The sequence below is a fragment of the Hibiscus syriacus genome, unplaced genomic scaffold (genome assembly GCF_006381635.1).
Source record: "Hibiscus syriacus cultivar Baekdansim isolate YM2019G1 unplaced genomic scaffold, ASM638163v2 tig00111990_pilon, whole genome shotgun sequence".
In the NCBI taxonomy this organism is placed as follows: Eukaryota; Viridiplantae; Streptophyta; class Magnoliopsida; order Malvales; family Malvaceae; genus Hibiscus; species Hibiscus syriacus.
The window spans coordinates 410,482-431,050 of record NW_024063231.1 but is presented as its reverse complement, the minus strand read 5'-3'; the positions used below and the strand labels follow the sequence as shown (position 1 = coordinate 431,050).

The following is a 20,569-nucleotide window of genomic DNA, read 5'->3' as shown; positions in this document are numbered from 1 at the left end:
GATCAAGTCGAGTCAAAAATTTCAAGTTATTCGGATTGAGAGTCATATTTAACAACTCTGACTTAATTTGAATTTTTTTCTAGCCAAGTCGAGTTTATAAAATTCGATTCGATTTTTCGAGTTTATGTTTAAATTTAATTGTAAATATTTATAATATTATAATATTATTTGATTCTAATTTAAGTGACTTTCTATAATCATATATACAATAGAAATATATTTCTTTCACATTTTTTTCTTACATGATATGCATATATCATACAAAGTCCAAACTCGACTCAAACTTGAAAATAAATCCACTAGTTACTAAAAAAATTCGAGTTATTCGAGTTACATTTTTCAACTCGATTTGAATTTGAAATTTTTTCGAGTCAAGTTTATAAAATTGCAACTAGAAGTCAATTCGAGTCGAGTTTTTTCGAGTCGAATGAGTTAAAAATTTCAGTTTTTTGAGTCGAGTTTTGCTCACTTAATTACTGATTTCAAAAGTTCTGCTTATAAGAACATAACACTTACAGAGACATATGCTCTCCTATATCGAAAAGCTTAGGGAAAACCCGAAACGCATTTGTTACAAGAGAAAAGCTTCCTTCCTTCCCCCCTCGTATTACTCGATGACGCTCTCCCAAGTTCTGCGCATGGAGGTACCGGTGCATGAGTATTATGCGGTGAAATTATGCTCTTCGGAAGCAAATCTAATAGATAATCCAAGGTCGTATTTACGAAATTAAAGTAAAATGTAATACCCGAATAATGTTACTCCTTGTTCAATACTTCAGGAACTTTGATATATGGCTCTTTATAACTTGGAACAGACGCTGTCAGTGCTTCCCTGTTTAGAACATATTCGAAGTTAAAACGCCCAAAGAATAACAATGAAAAAAAATATACAAACCAAATTCTACATTGCAGCCTCGCAGGTACTCACTTGTTCTCAAATGTTTCCGGGACATCTTCGTGCAAGTTATCGCCTTCGGTGTCTGTAAATAAATAGAATGGGAAAAATAGCTCGTTGGAGCTTAATATTTAGAACAAATGCAGACACACATGCATATACGTATAACGTATATATATAAACGTGCCTTTGCTCTGAGTGAAAGCCATTTTTGTGCCTAGAGCATGCCCTTTACCTTCGAAAAAATTGAATCTAGCAACTGTATAGAAACTACTTGTCACGGATACGTTAACAAATGCCTCAATCATGCTCAATTTTTATTGCAATCTCATATTTTAGTTTGTTCTCATTCGAACACATACCACAAACGTACGATGCATTTACAACACCGACTAACAAGAAGGAAATACGAATTCATAATTAGGGTGTTTTAGCACAATGAAGAAGACTGTATCACAACTCAAATAGACAATGAATCAAGTGTACCAAAACTTCTTTTCATGATGCATGCATACACACGCATAGATATACGAATAAATAAATGTGCCTTACTTTGCTCTGAATGAGAGCCGTTTTGTGCCTAGAGCACGCCTTTTGCTTATGACAGCATTGAATCTAGCAACTGTATAGAAACTAATTTTCACTGATATTTTAACGAATGCCTCAATTATGCTCGATTTCGATGCAACCCCATATTTTAGTTTTTTTCTCATTCGAACACATTCAAATGTGCACAATTGCAACACCAACTAACAAGAAGGAAATATGAAGTCGTGTAAGTGGTAGTCCTCGTTGTTTTGTTAAGATATACAACTACAACTAGTACTTTTATTAGTTGGAGCAATTCCAGACACTTAGGGTGTTTTAGCACGACAAAGAAGACTATCACAACTAGGCCTGTAAACGAACCGAACGCACACGAACGGAGGTATGTTCATGTTCGTTCATTTAATAAATAAGCGAACATAAACGAACACGAACATAAACGAACAAATTGTTTTTTGTTCATGTTCATTCATTAAGGAATATAGCTTATTCATGTTCGTTCATTTAATAAATAAACGAACATAAACGAACACGAACATAAAGAACACAAACATAAATGAACACGAACATAAACGTTGGAGACCCTACCTTCCATTGTTCTTTCATGAAAAATAGTCGACAATGCAAATCAACCAAATCTACAGTGATAATAGCGTAATAGCTGATTAACAGTGATGAAATGTTTGAAGATATCAAATATTTCGATTAATCTTCTTGAAATACAAATAACTTCAATAATATTCGTAACATATTCAACTTGTATTCATGATCAGTCGTTAATTCATCATCCATCCTGATCAAAATCAAACAAATAAAATTATATTAAATTAAAGGAGTTATAACAAAAGATGAAAAATATACTAAATTAGTGAGGTTATACCAATTCATTCATCCTCATTTTCAAGGAAGCTCAACGTGCATGATATATTCGTTTTGCTACAACAAATCAAAAAACCAAAAATATATTAGTCATTGTAAAACCAAATTCAATAAAACTTAAGACATAAAAATACCTTGTTTTTATTTTTCTCCAACCCATAGTATTGACGATACCAATCAGCTCCACAAACAAGCATATCTACTATCTTAGTTCCTAAAGAGGATCGATGCGGATCAATAACCCTCCCACCAGCACTGAAAGAAGATTCAGAAGCAACAGTAGTGACCGGAATTGCCAATATGTCAATAGCCATTTTTGACAAAATGTTAAATTTAAGATTGTTCTCCTTCCACCATCCCAATGCATCAAAATATACACCAGGCTCACCAATTAAAACTCCTTCTCCAAATAAGTGTCCAATTCTGACTTGACAAATGTAAAAGTATCGACACTTCTAATATGTTGGTCATATTTAGCTGTGCCAGTTTTAATACCTTTACCAAACTGACTGAATAAGGAGCTAACACTACTCTTAGAAGTACCACCAATACTAACACTTTGACTCCCATCAGTAGATGAAACAACATTTGTTGCTTTATGAACCTCAACATATTCTTGGTACAACTCATATAAAATACATCGAACTATTTGCATTTCTCTCGAAGCCTCATTATTTGAATAAATAGTATGGAAAGAAAACTCAAGCAATTTCATTTTATACCTGATAAAGAGAATGACATCAATTAGAACTCAAATAAATTCATTAAAATAAAATTCAAACAACTTAAATTTATACCTGGGATCTAAAATGGCACCAATTGAAATTAACAAGTTACAAGTACCCCAATACTTGTCAAATTTTTCTTCATCTTCATAGCCATACTACCATGTAATCACTTCCTCCTAAAACTACTGCATCCAATGCTTCTTTTATCCCAAACAATTCGCTAAGAAATAAATTGGATGTAGGATATTCGGAACCTATAATATTAAAATAATAATTAGTATTAAATTCTTTGTATTAAAAATTAATAAAAAGAAATCAAGTTATACCTGAAATGATTTTTGTAGCTTCATTGAAAAGTGCCAAGAATGAGCAAACCTCTTCAACTTTTTTCCAGTCTTCCTCGCCTCGATCGGCATAATTCACAAACACTTCTTTGAACTCTAAAGCAGTAGACAACATAGCATATGTAGCATTCCACCTGGTACTAACATCTAAAATCAAGTGCTTTTTTGGCATTGAAAGTTGTTTGGCGAGTTCACTAAAAATATGCAATCGACACGGAGAGGCATTGACATGTTTCACACTCTCACGAACATTATGAATTATGTCTTCAATCTCTCCAAGACCATCATGAACTAACAAATTAAGAATATGTGCACAACACCGCACATAAAATAATTTTCCACCGACATCAAGTTTCTTCTGAAGATTCAAAATTTCCATCAATTTTCTAGCCACCACATCATTAGTCTTAGCATTGTCCACTGTCAAAGTCACCACCTTTGTCTCAATGTTCCACTCCTTTAGACACTTAAAAAGTGAATCATAGATACATACACCAGAATACGGTGGAGGCACGTCAACAAAACTTAATATGCGTTTGTGAAGCTTGAAATCAGAATCTACAAAATGGCATGTAACTACCATGTAATGGATGTTTTGATTCGATGTCCACATATCTGTAGTGATGCTCACACGCTTGACAGAATCCAACAATTTTTGAACTCTTTTCTTTCTAATCTCATAACTGGAAATACAATCTTGTTTAACAGAAGCACGTGAAATCTTGTTAAATCCTGGATTTGCTTCTTTCATTACCACATTAAACAGTCCATACTCCACAAAATTAAAAGGTAATTCATGAACCATGATCATGTGGGAAATAACCTCTCTCATCTTTGCATTGTCATACTTCCAATTTCGAACCATAGATAAATAATCTGATTTGCCAGGCTGCACTTTTAAACTTAATTGACCTCTGTTAACCACTTTCAACTTTGGACAATCACCAATATGCCTATGCAACGGTGTGGTGGTTCCATATTTCATTTTCTTAAACTTTTCTCCACAATGGCTACATTCACACAAGTCAATTCCATCATGCAACTTTAGCATCCATAAATGTTCCCAAACTCCCGAAGTCTTCTTTCTCTTTCTTCTAGTGAATGGAGTTGGTTCTTCATTATTGGTTGCATCAACGTGTTCTACACTAGCTGTAGCTACTGCATCTACTTCTTCGTTATCAGTTGTAATAAAAACATCTGGATTTTGTGTACTTTCCATGGTTGGAGTGTTGGTACTTGATTCAAATTCAGTTGATTCAAGTGGCGAATCAGACATCTGTGGTACAACAATGAGTAAATGTTAGCATTAGTAAATAAAAGGATTTTTTTCTATTATCAAATTAAAACAGTGGCATATCAACTAAAACAGCACAGCTAAATTGATGTAAAGCAAGCACAACGACAATGGAATGAAACCAACTTACAGTAGCAACCAGAATAACTAAACCTACTAAAATATGGCATCATAACAATACATAACACCAAAACATCATCAATCTTCAACCCATCTCAACATCAATCCACTCCCCATATCATACTAACACCAATACAAACCAAGCATGTATATGGAGTTATAACAAAGTGGACATCAATTCCGATATACCGCAAACACAACACCAAATGGATACATCGGCTCAGCAACAAAAACCATATTCATCGAACATAAACAACCTCCCTACATGGGCATAACCGAAGGGAGATAATGGAGTTTACCCTATAATTAAATTAATAAAGTTGAGGATGAAAAGGATAATTTTAGTATAATCAGAATTGGAGATAATGGATCCAAATGTATTGATAATCGTCCAAAATTACCAACTCTCCAAATATAATAATAAAAAGGGAGTAAAGTAAATGAGTATTTGACAAAAGTCGATAGGGAATTGCAATGCAGCAGTTGAGTTGGCTTATGGACTGCACCCAAACAACCAGCCATTTGGAAACCATTCACAAAATAAATCAAACACACACGCATAAAAAAACTAGGAAAAAAAATTCTTCCATCCCTAGTATTTCTATCTTAATTCCTCTGCACATATGTTAATACTTTCTACGAATCCAAGCAAAATGAAAGCAAAAAAAAAATTAATGGATATATGATATATCTATTTTCATATCAACCAGATTAAACATGTTGAGGATCATCGTACAGCGTTCGACATCCAAAACCAACTTTCAGGCAAGAAGAAGAGGGATAATAAATCATGAATAATCAAATAATAAAATAGTTTTTCCTTCTCTTTCCCCTTGGAATGGCGATGAGTTTTACAAAATTGAAATATACGTAAAAGGCGAGAGTTCATACCATTTGAGGAACGGGGAGAAGCAATCCAAAGAGCAGAGCAGAGAGAGAGATGATCGGAGAGAAACAATACAGAGATGAAAACGAGGGGAAAGGCTTTGATTTTTTTATGGAATATTACAATGCTTTTTAGAGAGAGATGATCAGAGAGAAGCAATACGAGGGCAGTTTCAGGTTTTCCAACCTTGATTTGGCTATCAAGAACGGCTGAATGACGGGCTGGAGAATAGTTGAAAAAATATTGTTTTTAGATTTAGGGTTTTTTGTATTACCGCTTAATCAGGTTGTAAAATTGGGTTAATTATGAAGTTGGTCATCAAAATATCATATTAATTAATATTTTTAAGATACATACAAATTGGTCACCAAAATTGATTTAAGAATATTATGTTAAACATAAATGAACGCACATAAACGAACATAATTGAACGCATATAAACGAACATAACCGAACGTTCACGAACGTAAATGAACGAACGAGACCTATGTTCATGTTCGTTCATTTAATTAAACGAACACAAAATCTTGTTCATGTTCGTTCATTTAATAAATAAACGCACATAAACGAAATTCCCGCCGCACGGTTCATGAACGGTTCGCTGAACGTTCAGTTCATTTACAGGCCTAATCACAACTCAAACAGGTAGTAAATCAAGGGTATCAAAACTACTTTTCATTGTGTATGCATACACACATGCGTATATGTATATAAATGTGCCTTACAATGCATACACATGCGTATACATATATATAAATGTGCCTTTTACCCTGACTGAGAGCCATTTGTGTGAATAGTCATGCCTTTTGCCTTTGAAAGCATTGAATATAGCAACTGTATAGATCCTACTTTTCACCGATATGTTAACGAATGCCTCAATCATGCTCGATATCGATGCAACGCCATATTTTAGTTTGCTCTCATTCAAACGCATATCACAAACGCACGGCACAATTGCACCACCGACTACCAAGGACGAAATACGAATTTATGTAAATGAGTCTCTTAAGTACCTGCTCTAAGAGCTGGCTCCACATTCTCAAGATCAACAGCTTGAAGCTACCCAAACCTGCAATAAATAACCCAAGAACCCTCTGTTATTTTGCCATTTTCAAGTTGTAAAATGTGATCAAACTACGTATATTTGTGGATTACAAGCACATTCTTCAAAAGTAGTACAAGAATAATAACCATACAATATTTCTAAAAGCTTCATCTTTAAAACAAGGGTTCAGGATACCAAAGGTCACTTAACTATGCTCAAATAATCTTTTTAGTCCCTTTACATTCAAAAGTTACAAAATGGCCATTAAATCTATCGAGACGCGGCCTTATAACAATAATAAAGTTCTATAACAATGACCATTTTGCAATCAGTCCATAACAGCTCGATAAATTTAACTACCATTTTATAGTTTTCGAAAAGTCAATGACAAAAAAAGATAATTTGAACAATAACCCAATAAACAATAGCAGCTAAAATCACAAATAAAAACCTAAAAACCAGCACTCAGTTTGTTGAGAAATCTCCAAATCTTTCACCAAATATCAATCTTTATTTGAATTTAAATCAGTTCTCAAAATCTTTTATCTATACATGTAATACCAGTCTATAACTTGTCGGAGTTTGGAAGCAAATTCTTCAACCTGAAACCAAAGCGAAAAAAATATGATAAAGTGAATTAAAATGGAGGGAAAAGGGGGGGGGGGAGAGAGAGAGAGAAGAAACATCATTAGGGGCGAGTGAAATTCGAGCAGTTTAAGCCAAGCGAGGGAAATCCGGTGGCTGCAAAGACGACTTTGATTTCGTGGAGAAACTTCGGGTTCTGAGATTATTGTTAATAATTGAGTAGAATGGTTTTAAAGAAGAAGAAGCAAAAGGGAAACTAGGTTTGAATTTGAAGTTGCTGAGCATCAGCAAAGGTCTGCTGTGCCTGTTCCCATCTATGTTGCACCCAAACAATAAATAAATTTTAAAATAATATTAAACAACATAAATCAAACATTGTTAGCTTCTTTCAAGATCAATTGGTTCTTCATAAATATATTATAAACAATTTTCAAGACTCGAACTAATATCAAATCTAAAACAATAAAATCTCGTGCCGACGTTTTTCCACTCAATGATCTAATCATTTTTATTTGCATAAATTATACATATCAAATTTTAATAATACTAAAAACAATTTAATTATTTAATTTATGTATATATATATATATATATTAAAAGATAGTAATATTTTCGAATCGATATAGGATAGTTGGATTAACGACGGCTTATAGAGGATGGTTCAATAAAATACTATCAGAAGAAAAAAAATTAACAATATTTCCACAATACTCAAATTAAATTCATTAATTACATACATTTCTATATCACCTTGGCATTCACTAATTTAAATTTGCAGACATGCTGAATACAGAGAAATCTGGAAGAGAGATGAAAAACAAAAACAAGTTGTAAATTGTAACACTTGCATTATTTGATTTCTTAGCTCTCAAACCGTCTTAGTGAAAACTATAACAAAACTAGAAAGAAGAAAGAGATAAAACAAGCAGCAAACCTGTTCGTTATCAATGTTAGAAGAAAATTTAAAGCTAGGATCGTGGTGCAAAGGACATGGTATAGTGGAGCTTTATCAGAAACAGGGAGAAGAAAAAGGAAAGAATAGAGATGGTGGTGGAAGGAGAAGGCAAAGGAAAGTGCGAGAAGAGCGTTGGTAACAAGAGAAAGATAAAGATCTGGTGAAGTGAGTGCGAGTGAAGGAAGAAACAACAGCACTTTGTATGATAATCTTGTGTTTGGGAGATCCAAAAGCGTAGGTTTGTTCGTGAGTCAGATTATTTTAGGTTGGATTCTAACAAAATATAGGTCCAACTCATGGCCCAAGTTCACTAGGCCTGATCCCATTACTGTATCTTCCTTGATAAGTATTTGCATGAAATATTAAAATTAAACGTTCGCGAAGTGGGTAAGTCATCAGTAATCTAAGAAGAAGAATCGTCATTATGTTTCGAATTTAAATATTCATAGACAATAAGAACCAAATGAGAGCATTACATGACTGCAAATTCCATCCAAAACAATTTGAGCACATACCGATCCATCCAAATCTACTTCATATGAACTCAAGCCGACCCGTCCAATTGACAAGAGTACAAGTAGCACAGCTTAGAGTTCAGAGACCTCTGCTAATATATCAAACAATGGTTCATCTTAAAACTAGATAGCTGAAAATAAATAATTTGATATGATACACCCAAAAAGAAATTTAAATAAAAATATTTCATTTGCTAAATTTAAATTAGATAATAAAATACATTTGTAAAATAATCAAGGAAATTGTCCAAGTCAAACGATTAAAAACAGAAGAAAAAAAATCCAACCTTTATGATCTTTGATCTACACTTTTTAACCTTACTAGAAATAGCAACATTGGAATTTTTATGTACTATTCAAAGTGGAACATCAGGGGGGAAGAAAAAAAAGACATTCAAAATTTTTTGTGCATATTTGAATGATCATATGTCTATTTATGTAATCTATGTCTAACAAATACAATTATTGAAAAATAAATCAGACAACATTCTGCATCTAAGGGGATCTTCCCCACCCAGAATAAGTTACAACAACGCTACCTGTTGCCCCTCTCTCATCTCATCCGCTCCAAAAATGGATGAAAAATTAAAATTAAGGGGGAAAAAGTGGAGCAAAAAAATTGCATCAGAAACCAAAAGGTGACTTCCTTCTGCTACCACCTTCCCCATATTGCTCGTTCCATTTCCTCAGCTCATTCATGCTTGCAGCATCATAAGCAACAGATGGACCCACCTGTTTTTTTAACAAAAACAATTGTGCATCATATCCAATATTACTCGGACCGTGCCAGTGTCAAACAGAGATATGTCTACATCACGAGGATGTTTGATTTTCAAAGTTTTTCCACAGCTATAGCACAGGAAGTTGTTTGTGGCTTTATGCCATACAAATACATAGTTTTGCATTTTATATTAATAAACAAGGGTAATCTTACCTTGCCTTTTGACTGAATAAAGTCATCCAAATTAAGAGGCCTTAGTACTGCAGCTGCATCATTTTTGCCACCCTAGACAATCAAGTGAAAACTGTTAACACGAGAATCAAACTGAACATTTTATCCTCCTACAATGTTAATTTACCAACAGAATACTAAGGATCTCTCTTTAAACAGTGCATGAAAATAATAGTTACTTCATCCTTGCAGAATAGCATAAAAGATGTGGGAAGAAAATACAGAAGGTGCGTAGGAATTAATGTGAAAGATCGGACTACTAGCGTAGAAGCACGATCTATTGATACAGCATTTAATGCACAACAAAGTACCTTGTTTTCTTCTTCTAGAAGTTCTTGAACAGGCCTGTATGCTGCAGCTATACAGAGGTTCTGCACGCGAACTTACAGAGAATCATGAGCCAGACAGTTTAAGAATTCAAGTGGTACTGAAAAAGAATATTTTACCTTCAAATCACTGCCAGAATACCCCTCAGTTGCATTTGCAAGTTCTTCAAATGAAATTAGGTCCTATATTCTCTTGTGAGAGAATATTTTCAGTATCTTCATGCGGTTTCCAGCATCGGGTAGGTCAACATATCCTAAATGACCATCCAGCATAGTTCATTAGCAATACTGGCGACTACCATAACTGTTAGCAAACACGTAAGAGGAACTTGCATGCAGAACCTCACGGGTGTTGGATTTACCTTCTTGGTAAGCGACGAATAACAGCATCATCAAGATCAAATGGCCTATTTGTGGCACCAAGGATGAGGATTCTTTGGCTATCTTTTGACCTTAATCCATCCCAAGCTGCCATGAATTCATTTCTCATTCTCCTAGTTGCCTCATGCTCAAAACCACCACCACGAGCACCCAGCAAACTATCAACCTACGATGCAAAATGTTAATTCCAAAATTTAACCCCAAACATCATGAAAAAATGACTCAAAATACTAGAAAATTTAAATATAATTGAAAACGATCCTCTTAGGAGCCCTAACTGATATTCATGTGTATATATATTCAGAAAATGGCAATTCATTCGTGTGAACTTTCATAGTATTACATGTTGCAAGAAATCATATGACAATAAGGTTTTCAATAAAATTTTAACAGAGCTTGTGAAATGGGCTTCTTTTACTTGAGTCCTTCATGGTACATGAATTTTTTGCAGCATATTTTTTTTTATAGCATGGAGTATGCTGTTTTTTCCTTCATTTTTTTTCTTTGTTGATTACCATACAAGTTGGAGGACCTCGAAGGAATTGTTGCATTTCAGAAAGGATAATCTTCACTTAAGAATTTGGCCCATTCAATCTTCCAATCTTTCCAGAAAGGGTAATGATAATTTAAAAAGTCCATGATAGTTTAATAGAAAAAAATGTTCTTTAATTCCTTGAGAGGAACTCACCTCGTCAACAAAAATAATGACTGGGGCCAGCTTGCTAGCAAAGGAGAAAAGGGCCTTGGTTAGCTTCTCAGCATCTCCAAACCACTGTGATGCAGATGAAAGAAATATCAGAAATTCTAAGATTTTGAGAGCAAAACAGAAAGAAAACTATTAGACAGCAAATCAGAGAGAATTTTCTTTTTCCATCTTTATAGTCCTCGGGTTTCCTTCCTTTTTACTCTTTTTCCCAGGATGTACATATTAGCACAAAGATGGTTAATGGTTTTCAATCTAATGTGCATTTATTTTAAGCCGTTATGCTGCCTTTCAACCAACAAGTGCTTTCTGATGGAGATAGAGTGGTGTCTGGAGGAGGATCGTGGGTTGCATTCGTTGACAATCTTAGTAGGAGAGTGCATAGGAGGGTATTGTGGGATCGTTTTAGCCGTTTTGGTAAGGTGATTAAAGTTTTTATTCCGTTTGTTAATAGCAGACCCAACTACAAGGACAAGACGTTTGCCTTTGTGCATTTTGCGAGTAAGGAGGATTTGATTACTGCTAAGGAGAAGATGAACAACGTCCTTGTTGATGGGAGGAGAATATTAGTGTCATATGCGAAATATCAGAGGAGTGGTGGTCCGAGGAACTTGAATCGCAATAGAGTAGTAGAGGCTGGAGTTGTAGGTGTCGAGGTTTCGAAAAGGAAAAATGCATCTAGCCAAGTGGTTGGGGCTAGGAAGAAGGAGATGATGAACAGGTTCCAGGATGGCAAACATATAAGGATACGGTAGTAGGTTTGAAAAAAGATGAGGGTCAGCAATCCAGAAACCTTGGGGACAGGAGAGGAAAGAAGGACATGGATTTCTTCATTCCATTGGAGGAAAGATCATGGCTGAGGACTTCATTAACAGGTATCGTTAAAGCGATATTTGAGGTTGAGTTTGTGCAAAGGGCATTGAGAACAGAGGGAATCAATGTTAAGGTAGTTAGATGGGGTTATGCGAAAAATGCATGTTTGGTAGTTTTCCGGTCTGTGGAGGAGAAAGAAGCAGCTATAGAAGATAAGTGGGAAGCTTTGCCCTTTTGGTTTGAAAGGTTGGAGCCTGTGATCGAAGAGAAGGGTGTTCCATTACCTTACTGTTCAGTATCCATGATGGGCGTTCCATTAAACTGCTGGTCAGTTTCATTTTTTACTAGTTTGGCATCGAGATGGGGCAAATTAGTGAAGATTCAAGAACAGACAGCTCAAAGAGTTGATTGTAGGGTGGCTCATATGTTATTAAGAGTTGAAAGTCCGTTTGACATCCCTCCATATGTCATCTTTAATACTCTTGGAAGGTCCTTTACTATCAAGATTAAGGTAGACAGCAGTGATGATTTCTTCCCTGAGCTTGAAGAAGGGGAAGATGATGAAGGGGTTGATGAAGATGGTTCTCAAGGAGGAACAGTGGTTCCTTGGGAGGAGGATTCGTCAGAGGGGAGCAAAGGGGAGGATCGAGGTGGTCTGCAAGGGCAGTTGAATTCTCAGCAGATGTCAGACTCTAGAAGCAGGGTTGAAGAGTGGGTTCGAGGTTTTTCACAGGGAGGTGGCCCAATGAACGAGGGAAATTTGAAAAATAGCGCTGAAGCCGAGGACAGTTCAAATGTTGACCTTTGTAACGAGGGGACAATACTAGGTGAAGGTTGCAGCAAGCAGACTGTGTCAGGGACTTTTTCTGATGGGAGGAAAAAGGTGGTCAGCTTACAAGGAGACACCTCGGGGAAAGATAAAGTGGTCCAAGAGGATGGGCTTATTTCCAACATGGGTAGGAGGGAAGTATTTGGGCCTGAGCATTTTAGTCCATTAGCAAATAAGAATGGGAATAAGAATGAGGCTTTAATTTCAGATACACAGGTTGGATATGGTATGCAGAATGGGTCTGTCTCTCTATCACAGAGAAGACCTTTTGGGGGGAGTGTATCGGGTATTAATGTCGCAAGAGGATATCATAATAAAGTTTATGCTAAGAGGAGGGCTGCCAAAAGTTGTGATGGTATGGATGATGTTATTGGAGCAGGAGAAAAGAATCAGGGGAGGACAGAAGCAATGGAGTGTTGGAAAGTATCCAATTTATTGGGGGTAAAGTTTAAAGGAGGAGAAAAGGAATTCCTGACCAAAGTTGTTCCTTTGGTGAAGGATAGAGATGTTTGAGGGGTGGTAGTTGGTTCAGGGGTTATGGTCATAAAATGCATTTGATGGTAGAATGGTCCATTATGTGTTGGGATGTTAGGGGTCTGGGTAGGAAGGTTAAAGCTTGTGCTATTAGGAGATTTGTAGAGGAGAAAAAACCAACTATCTTATTTTTGCAAGAATCCAAATTGGAAACTGTTAGCACTATGTTAGGTAGGAAAATGGGAGGAAAAATCCTTAATGGTTTGGCAGTTGTGCCTACTGTAGGTTCGGCTGGTGGTCTAATAACAATGTGGAATCAGAAGGTATTTGTGGTGAAGGAAAAGGTCATCCGAACTAGATTTGTGGCGTTAAAGGGTTGGTTGGATGGTATGCCAAACTATTGTTGTTTCATAAATGTCTATGGTCCAAGTGTGGAGGCTGATAAAGAGCCATTTTTCAGGGATTTATTTTCCTTTCTGGAACAGGTGGACTGTTCAGTATGTTTAGGTGGGGATTTCATTGCCTTTTTGACGCAGGAAGAGAAAAGGGGTGGTGATGTGAATTTGATGTCGATGAATATTTTTTGAGATTTTGTCTCTAAGGCAAATCTAATTGATTTGCCTTTATTGGGAGGTCAGTTCACGTGGTGTAATAATAGGGAAGTTCCCAATTTTGAGAGATTGGATCGGTTTTTAGTTGATCATAGTTTTTTCTCGCAATTCCCAAAGATCAACCAAAATCTGCAGCCTAGGTCCATTTCTGATCATAATATTATTCTGCTGGAGAATAGAGAGTGCAATTGGGGGTCGAAACCGTTTAGACTGTTTAATTATATGTTGGAGGAGGAAGGGTTTAGTGAACTGTTGACAAAAGAACTGTTCAATCTGGGTACACAGGAAAACTCGATACCTATTTCCAGAATTCTTAACCGGGTGAAGGATGTCGCAAAAATTGGGCTGGTAAGGTTTTCTTCAATTACCAGGCTAATCAGAACCTTGGAGTCTGTGATATAGGATATGGAAATGAAATTGCAACAAGGTCTTCTTTGGTGTCATGAATTCTATTGTTGAAGCAAAGAGAGAATTATGGGAGTTACAAAGAAGGAAGAATCAATTTGGATGCAAAAGTCTAGATTGAAATGGAGATTGGAGGGGATAAGAACACAAGGTTTCTCCATCATAGTGCAGCAATTAGAGGGAGGATAAACTACATAAAAGCTATCAAAGTTGATGGTGAAGTTATTGAAGACCCTAGGTTAATTAAAGCTTCAGTGGTGGAGTTTTTCAAGAGGTTGTATAATCAAACAAACACCCTGGAGGCAGTGGAATTAAATCTGGATTTTCTCAAGCTGTCCGAAGGTCAGTGTTTAGCTTTGGAGAAGCCTTTTTCTGAAGAGGAAGTTTGGGAAGCTATTGCTCATTCGGATATCAACAAAGCTCCGGTTCCGGATGGTCTGAACTTAGGGTTTTTTAAGAAGTTCTGGGCTAAATTGAAGGATGATATGATGCGGTTTTTTAGGGATTTCTATGTGGGGAAGGTATGGGAGCCGGAGGTGAACTTTTCTTTCATTTCTCTTATTCCAAAGAAGGCAAATCCGAGGGTTGGAAGAGTTTAGGCCAATTAGCCTAGTGGGAGGTCTTTATAAAGTCATCTCTAAGGTCTTAGCTAGAAGATTGAGTTTGTATCTCAATGATATTATAAGTCAGTCCCAATTTGCTTTTATTCCGGGGAGAAACATCTTGGATTGCTCTTTTATTGCAAATGAGAGTATTGATTTTTGGAGAGAGAGGGCTGAAGGGAGTAGTTTTCAAGGTGGATTTTATGAGAGCTTATGATTCGGTAGATTGGAAAATTTTGATTCAAATTATGAGTAAAATGGGGTTTGGTGAAAAGTGGTCGTGGATGTTCCAGTGCATGTCAACTGCTGAGATTTCGGTTTTGTTAAATGGGTCTCCTACGGAGAAATTTCATATTTCCAGAGGTCTGAGACAGGGTTGTTCGCTTTCACCTATGCTTTTCAACTTGGCTACTGAGTTGCTGCATTTACTGTTAACTAAAGCAGTGGATATGGGATTGTTTTCGGGGTTTGATTTAGGACGGCAGGACTGAGCATTCAAGCTGTCACACCTTCAATTTGCGGATGATCTTATAATTTTCAGTAAAGGTTCCATTCGTGAGTTGAGGAATATTAGAAGAGTGTTACTGATTTATGAACTTCTGGTGGGGCTGAAGTTAAATCTAGTAAAGCAGGATTTTTGGAATCAATGTTGAAGATGGGGAGCTAACTAATTGGGCTGAAGTTATTGGCTGCTCGGTTGGATATCTTCCATCTGAATATTTAGGTCTGCCTCTGGGGTTCAAGAGGAATTCGGCTGCTATGTGAGATCCTATAATGGCGAGATTTCATGCTAAATTGAGTGGTTGGATAGCTAATTCTCTGTCGATAGCGGGAAGAGTGGTTTTGGTCAAATCGGTGCTATGCTCTCTTCCGGTCTATTTTCTGTCTATGTTCAGAATCCCAGCTATTGTGATACTTAAACTTAACTCTATCATGGCTTCATTTCTGTGGGGGGATTTGATTGACAAGAAAAAAATCCATTGGGTCAACTGGAAGTCGGTCTCTAAACCAAGAAATCTAGGGGGTCTAGGGGTCCCTAATCTAACACTTTTGAACCGAGCTTTACTAGGAAAATGGGTTTGGAAGTTTTCTTCTGATAAGAAATCTTGGTGGAAGAAAGTGATTTGTGTCGCCTACAATTTGGATCCGAAGTCCATTATTTTGGAGAATTCGGTGCCAGCTCGTGCATCGTGGATTTGGAAAGGTGTGGTTAAAAACTTCTTCAACAGTGATGATTTTGGAGAGTGTCTTAAAAGGAATATGCGTTTGAAGGCGGGGAAAGGGGAAGATGTGCAGTTCTGGAATGATGTATGGTTGGGTGATGTTCCCCTGAAATTGTTGTTTCCTAGACTTTATGTTCTATCAATTAATAAATCGGGTAAAGTGAAGGAGTTTAGGGTAAATAATGCTTCGGGTTGGGTGTGGGACATCCAAATGAGAAGGAATTTGGCTGATTGGGAAGTAGAACAGTGGATGCAGTTGATTTCTATGTTGAATAATACCTCTCCTTTTCCTACTGAAGATGATTGTTGGATTTGGTTAGGGAATGGTGAAGGAAATTTTACAGCTAAATCTTGTTTAAACGCTTTCTATGAACAAGGTGGTTCTGAGCAGAATCAAGTGAATTGGGATAAGAATATTTGGTCTGGTTTAGCTCCTCCAAGGGTGGAATTGTTTGTTTGGCAACTAGTGCAACATAGAGTACCGGTTAAAGAGGAGTTAGCAAGAGAGGTGTTGCAGAGATTGTTGACCAACGTTGTGTTTTGTGTGGTAGGGAGGTGGAATCAGTTTCCCATCTATTTCTGCATTGCAGGGTTATGTGGGGTTTGTGGTCCTCCTTGAAAATGTGGAATGTGTCATTGGTGACTCCAAAGTGTACCATGGAATTTCTAATTTTGTGGGATGATTTTATGACTAACTCTTTGATTTGGAAATTCATTCCTAGGGCAGTGATGTGGTCAGTATGGAAGTGTAGAAATGAGATTATCTTTCAGAAAGGAAAGCTGGATTTGGTCAGATTATCCTTCATTGTTAGATTTAGAGTGGCTTCCTGGTTTAGTGCTCGTTTCAAGGATGTGGGTATTCCTCTAGATTCTCTAGTAGGTGATTTGAAAATTGCTGATTCGATTGGTAGATCAGGAAAGGATTGCTCTCAACCTGCTTGCTGGGTTCCTCCACCGGAGGGGTTTCTAAAGTTAAATGTTGATGGAGCGATGGTTTCGGGTTGGGAAAAAGGAGGTATTGGTGGTCTGTTTCGAGATAGCAGAGGTCTATTACTTCAGTGGTTTTCTGAAGCAATAGGGGGTGGTCCTCCTATCTTGGCAGAGCTGTTGGCTATCAAAAGAGGATTTGTCTTATGGAGGAGTTGGATTTTGTCGCAAATCAGAGAGTTATCTTGGAATCAGACTCATCCAACGCTCTGAAGTGGATCCAGAATCCGGGTTTAAGCCCTCCTTTGCATCTATCCTTGGTGAAGGATATAGTTTCGCTTTTGATTGGAAAGGATATTATATTTAGGCATATTTCAAGGGCGGCAAACTGGGAAGCTGACAAACTTGCTAAAGATGGGATAGGGTGATTTTTGGTTATTGTTGTGTTGTTTAACAGGAATTGTACCTCCCTGTTTGTTGGATGTTTTGTGTTAAGTTTTATGTTCTTCTGTTGGAAGTGTAGGAGTTTGTTCAATCTTGTAATCTGGTTCTTGTGAATAAAAGTTTTCTTGGCTCTCTTTTCCTCCTTCGTTGTTCCTTCATGTTACTCTCATAACATGGAGGGATTGAAGGAGGATTTTAATGAGGCCTCTTTCTATCAAAAAAAAAATGGAAGAAAAAAAAATAAAGATATGTTAAAGGAAATATGCAAACAAATCAGACACGTTTAGACTCACAAGACATAAGTGCTAATGCCTTCACAGACAAAATAGCACCGCCTAGCATGAAAAACAAGAAATTTATCGAAAAAAGTAGATAAATTCATCAGCTAGTTAATTCAGGCTGAGGTGGGATTTTCCTTGATCAAAGAATTTGTTTTGGAAATAGTGCCAGACTGCCAGACAACAATAATGGGTCTACAGAATGAAAAAGGTACTATAATCTCATTGACATGATAACATTAAATTCCATACCTTCGATGTAAGAGCTGAACCGGTAATACTGATAAAGTTTGCTCCTGCTTCTGTTGCCAGAGCCTTAGCAAGAAGGGTTTTGCCGGTTCCAGGAGGACCAAAAAGTAATATTCCTTTGCAAGGCTGAAAATAGATTCACAGAGTTACATACAGAAAACTTAACCAATTTACATTAACATCCATAAGCAGGGTTTCAAAAAACGTTCCGCGACCGCGATTTCGTCTGCGATATAGCGGATTCGCCACCATCTGAGTTACCCGCTACACCCGCAATAGCGCCCGCGACGGTCGCAATCACGGTAAACCCTAAATGACCGAAAATGCGACCATGACAGCGATTTGAAACCCTGTCCATAAGAATATATGGTTAAATACCCGCAACAGGTTTCCATGAGAAAAAAGTTCAGGCCTTCTCATTGGTAGAATGACAAGTTTCATTCAATGCTTTCTTCACATCTTCAAGAGCACCTATATCATCAAATTTGACACCAATTTCACCAGGTGCTACCACAGCTGAAACAAAGTTACTTTCATACTCATCCTTTGCAAGGTTCTGCAAAATTCACATTAAGAAAACTCAGTATCGAAGATACATTAAAGTTTCAACATTTCATTATAAACAATGGAAATATTATTCGTGCCTTCAAGTTTTGTGCAGGCTTTCGAGATAATGTTTCTTGCTCCTTCAATCTTAAAACTGCAATTTCAAGGCTTTACATGAATGAAGAATAAGTAAAATCAAGCGGTGGAATCCTTGATATTGTTATGCATATAGAGTACATAGATACTCATGTTCACTAAACATGAACGCAAATACTTATCACCTTAGGGACACCTACACGAGGCAAACATAATCTTCCACCTTTTATTGAAGGAAATGCACAAGATGATAAGTGATGGTTTTTAGCCCAACCAACAACCTTTTCAGCTTCTGCCAACAAAAATTAAGAGGTAACTTAGTACCAAATTATTTTTTGATGGGGCAATTATTTGATCTCATTCCCTGCAAACAGAAAAAGTGGTATTCCTAGTGATCTAGTCCAACTTAACAGAAGCAGCATATGGTTGAGTTTTCAGCTTCTAAACTTATTTGGCCATAGCAATATAGCTAATGGCACTTCTAATTGCAATCACAGGAAGAAAAAGATGGTAAAGCTGATACCACCATGTGATTAACCTATCAACCAGTTAAAAAGAAATTGCTTTTGTTTCACTGGTCAAAGTGACCAGTTCCTATTGCATGAAAGATTATCTGTTCTTGACAAGCAACTTTGACAGAGAGGAACATGAAGATTAAACTTACTTACATTTACTGGGAGGGGCAAAATTAAATTTACAACCATCTTATTAAAGTAAAAAATACATAAGGTAGATTTATCTGAATGTGAATCCTTACTGCGTGTAGTCAGTATCACACCATCATATTTGTATGTAATAGGTCGAAGCAAGACAGCTCATTTTCTTCAAGAACCTACAAGACGGTAGTTTCAGCGATAAAATTCCCACAACAAACAAAATGTTACAACAATGTTAACAGTAAGCCTAAGCTCCATCTGCATCCACAACTGAAACCACTTTCTATCCCTTAAAACATAAAATTGAGCATGAAAGTTGCCAAATAATCGAATTGAAACTTAGTGCTACCTTATGTAATTCATTTATATTGCTTCTTTGAAATCACAATTCTCCGATCTTCATCAAGTTGTTTCAAATGTTCTAAGGAGATCTTCCTCCTGGATAGAGTAGCAAAAAAATTAAAGAGAAACATTTGAACAATTAAATCTGGCCTTAGGTCTCTCTTTCACGTGGAATTACCTGAGGAGGATGAATGCACAAAACATTAGTAAACAGCTTGCATATTTCATCATCAGTAGATCTCTTGGCTGCTTTAAGACCCTCCGTAAGGCGCTTCAAAGGGAGAGGCTGCAAAATAGAAGAAAAACCATTTAGTATTGCTTAGACAGATTAAGATTGAATTAAAAGTAATGAAAAGCCATTAAAAAAAACACTTTAGAAACAAAAGACATGAATAAAAAGAATCTCCTTTTTTTATTTAAATAGGAAAAAATGATAATACATATGAAGACCTAGAGATTCTCGCGCCGCTCTCTAGGCATTGAGCAATTCAATCACCAAGGAATTTTCTTCAAGGACTCGAACTTCAAATATATAAAATGTGTGTGCGCGCGATAGCACTTGAATTACAAAGACATTAATGTTGCTGAGTTAATGATTGAGATTGAAGAAGAGTCATGACAATGAAACCAACAAAATGGAAATGCATTAGAACAGAAAAATAGATCCTTTGAAAATTATTAATGTATACTTCAGAAGCTTATATTAGCTGTATACTATAGAGTCTAATCAAGAAGTAAACAGTAGTTAAAAAAAAGAAACATGAACCCAACCAAGATTAAAATACAGCTCAACCCTCAGAATAAAAGGATGGCTTCCATGCAAAATAAAATTACAATTAAGTTAGCAAGCTAACCAGTTTGCAAGGCGACCAAAATTTGGGAGTATCATCGTCTGTTGAAGAAGACACAGAAAAAGGTAA

At 36.5% G+C, this 20,569-nt stretch overlaps 1 long non-coding RNA gene and 1 pseudogene across 1 annotated transcript; both read right to left on the bottom strand.

Annotated features, from left to right (window-relative positions):
* Positions 1-3,928: 3,928 nt before the first annotated feature.
* Positions 3,929-19,300, bottom strand: LOC120173905 (annotated as a pseudogene).
* On the bottom strand, positions 9,204-10,273 carry LOC120173908. Its single transcript, XR_005521105.1, has 4 exons — positions 10,191-10,273; positions 10,056-10,115; positions 9,727-9,798; positions 9,204-9,524 (listed from the first exon to the last, which is right to left on the bottom strand). It is a non-coding gene; the product is annotated as an uncharacterized LOC120173908 (long non-coding RNA).
* Positions 19,301-20,569: the final 1,269 nt, after the last annotated feature.